At 36.5% G+C, this 3526-nt stretch overlaps 1 non-coding gene across 1 annotated transcript; it reads right to left on the bottom strand.

Annotated features, from left to right (window-relative positions):
* Nucleotides 1–1281: 1281 nt before the first annotated feature.
* On the bottom strand, nt 1282–1377 carry TRNAY-GUA (transfer RNA tyrosine (anticodon GUA)). The gene is made up of 2 exons: nt 1341–1377; nt 1282–1318 (listed from the first exon to the last, which is right to left on the bottom strand). It is a non-coding gene; the product is annotated as a tRNA-Tyr (tRNA).
* Between the last annotated feature and the right edge of the window lie 2149 nt (nt 1378–3526).

Here is a 3526-nt window from a genome sequence, read left to right as displayed (position 1 = left end):
AAATGGAAAATGCTTTGGATAACACAAAAATCCAATTTTGTTTCCAATTTTGCAAGGGTAGTGCTTGCATAACGTTACCCTTACAATCGGGTGAAATTCTGTTTATCCTCGCCACGATTCTTATATCATGGTAAACCGAACAAAACCTAATCTAACATAATTTAATGTAACCTAACCTAAGTAACCTAATCTATGCTGACCTAATCTACCCTAACCTAACCTCTGCGGTGGTTAATTAGCTGAAGGGGGTTAACAGACTTTCTGCCCCACAGTCTCTCGTACACGCACAGTACTTTGAAACGATGTACAATCTTACAAGCAAAGTGTTAAGTCGGTAGCTCAGTTGGATGCCGGTGGATGTATCCGAGCAGTCTGAAGCGTTAGGCTGACGATCGTGAGGTGATAGCCATTGGGAATTCGAGCTCCCCATCTGTAGTAGCATGCATCGAATTTTAATTATCCTCTATGTTTCTGTGTTCATGTCTCGGTCGAGTCCAATAGTCTTGAGCAGTGGCTAAACGAGAAAATGAGAATTAAAAAGTTACAAACACAAGTTGTTAGGGCGGTGGATTGAGTTGACTGTACAATAAAACACGTATACAGAGGTTGGTTCAAATCTAGACCGGAAAAAATCACTTCTGTAGTTTCATAACTATTAAGCTGTTGAATTTTTTAACTGATGATCTTAAATATCAATTTTATTTTAATACCATACGGATTATTCTTGACAAAAATATATTTTAGGTCTAGTAAATAAACCGTATCTTCGAGGAAATGTGAGAAAAGATGAATTATTTTGTCACACTATTATCCTCTAGAAAGAAACGTTGAGAAATTACATAGACATTACGTCAGAGTGAAATTCCTTTACGTGAGTATCAACCAAGAGATTCCATTCCCAGAACTAAACACATGTTTTCAGTATGGTAACTTCGTTTATTTACTCATTACTAGGAAATGCCCCGAAGTGTTACTGTGGGAGATATTTTGAGTTTTTTCTTCTGCATTTTTCATATCGAACGTATCGTGTGGATATTACCTATGTGAGCTCCACAGGGGATCAAAAGCGGATGTAGCACGTAAAAGAAACTTCTCATCTCATGTAGTGACAGTCCCTAATCTGTATTAGGGAACAGTTGAAATGTTTAGAAGAAATGCTCTGCATCATCGATGGAGATAATCCGAGCATTTGATTCCATATAATGCGAAAAGAATTACTGTATACATATAATAATAATATTTCTACCCACGAATTTAGAAGTTAGAAAGTGTAAAAATAAATTCTTCCGGGCCAGACTTGAACCAGCGACCTATGGATAACTGCTCTAAAGCAAAGCCAACTACAGTCCAACGCTCTACCAACTGAGCTACCAGAGAAAGCTGTGCGTTGCGTCTTGTAAGATTGCAGATCTTGTGAATGTATGTACGGGAGATAGTAATCATGCTAACATTTTACGTGTATTTTACATTGTAGTAGCACACGTATGTTGACCGATATGGAGAAATTGGAAAGTCTAGTATGGCTCCCCATCGTTTTCTCAAGTAAGAGGGAGCTATTTTCTCTTATAATGATTTCTCCAATAATGTTTGGACAATCCTTTGGAGAGGTCGTGGTTAGTCTTTATAGATATGAATCGTTGTTACCTTCGCTAGCATGTTTCTAATTACGGAAGTGAGCCTCACGTGTTAGTCAGGCTCTTAACACAAAGCTAAAAGCAACTCTGCATAGAGGTGTTCATTTTTATATAAGACTATCTTTAAAAAAATGCATGTTAAGTCCAATAAATGAACTACTAAACTGAATTCTGAAAATAAAAATGATGATATTTTCTGTGGAGCGAATGAAAAGAAAATAATTTTGTCCCGCTTTTGTACATTACTGAGAAACATTGATATATTATATGGACAGAACATCAGGTGTAAAAGTTTATTTGAAAAGGTGGGGGACGCATGATAACATGTCGTCCTCCGTGCCTATCTCTGTCCATGGTATTTTTTTAGGAAAGGGGTGGACACCATAAATTTTTTGGAACGTCCTCCCGCGTTTCCCCGTCACTTGAACCCCTGCAGTACATCATAGTCAGCAACCAAATGGGCTTAAGTTTAGAGTTGCCCCTCCAATCTGAAGGTGCCCTTGGACTTTGCAACATACAAAAAACAGTACTTAAGGTATTAAAAATTGTTATATTTCACTTAACTTCAGTACTCCGTGTGCTTCACAAAAATTTAAAAGGTTTTCTTCATTATTTTTGCGCATCCATTACACCTGTTGACCATATTCGCAATATTTTTACAACTACCATGCTGCTGAAACCTTCTGCGATGCTTCCGCATCCGGGAAATAGTACTAACTTCCACATATCTTTTCTCGTATTAAACATAACTCTCCTGCCGAACTTACATTCCTAAACATCAAATAAAAACTTCAAATTATCATTTCTTACCTCATTTCTCCTGTAAATATTCCTGATTTTCATAAAAAGCGGAGGGGTAACTCTAAACTTAACCCACCAAATGTAATATTTAGTGGGAAAAACGCAGAGGTGGTATGTTTTATTATGATTTTGACTCCACATACCGGCTATTTAAATATTTAAATACAGTGATATTATGTTGCCTAACAGATTGCACCTTCATTTGCATAATGATTCAAAACCATGGGAGAAGTTTTCGTAGTTACGAGTGGGGCATGGAGTGGTTTTGTCGCCCGCCCGGAACTTTCTGTGAATAATAAAGAATATCCTCTTATGTTATATTATGAAAATGCTCTAAAACCGATTTTTTTAATATTAATTTTTAAAAAATTTCCCGCAAGTAAACTGCTGGACTCCCCACTCGACTGAGGGATATTCAAGACCCCTGGAAGGTCTTTATCCAATTATTAGAAAGACGTAAAAATTGTTTTAATGAAAGTATATAAGCTCCACAAGTTTAATCGTCTTGACACACCACACAATAAGAACACTTACGCAAAATAACAGATTTTTTGATTGCATAAATTATATTTTCTTTTTCTTGTAAATACTGGACTCAGTTCCGTGTTTCTTTACCATTGTAAACACAAAAGAAGTCCGGGTGAACTCATAACAATACTTTACGATTTCAGTTTAAACGAGTCGCCTCAATACATTTCCTTTTATTTGGATTGGGCCCTTGACTGATTCCTTTCTGTCATGGGACCCCATATCTGCAACCAACACAACCAACACGAGTTCTTGCGTAGGAGCAAGGGGTGAACTTCTTTGTAGACACCTCATTTTAAAAACAAAAGACAGGGAAAATGTAACTAAAACATTGGTGTTGCCAACTTAGAAATTATTGAAGATAATAAGAATATAAGAAATAAAAGATTTGACATGCAAAGCAATTCGTCAATTATTGTGTATGAAAATGAATTTATTAAAGCTATACAGCAGAACTCCAATTATCCGAATCAATTGGGACGGGACTCCATTCGGATAATAGATTTTCCGAAAAAAGGGTCTACTTTAATTATGTACCGGTATGTTGAATATAGTAGCGTTTT

The sequence above is a fragment of the Thermobia domestica genome, chromosome 13 (genome assembly GCF_964235325.1).
Source record: "Thermobia domestica chromosome 13, izTheDome1.hap1.1, whole genome shotgun sequence".
In the NCBI taxonomy this organism is placed as follows: Eukaryota; Metazoa; Arthropoda; class Insecta; order Zygentoma; family Lepismatidae; genus Thermobia; species Thermobia domestica.
This window is presented reverse-complemented; position numbering and strand designations above follow the sequence as displayed.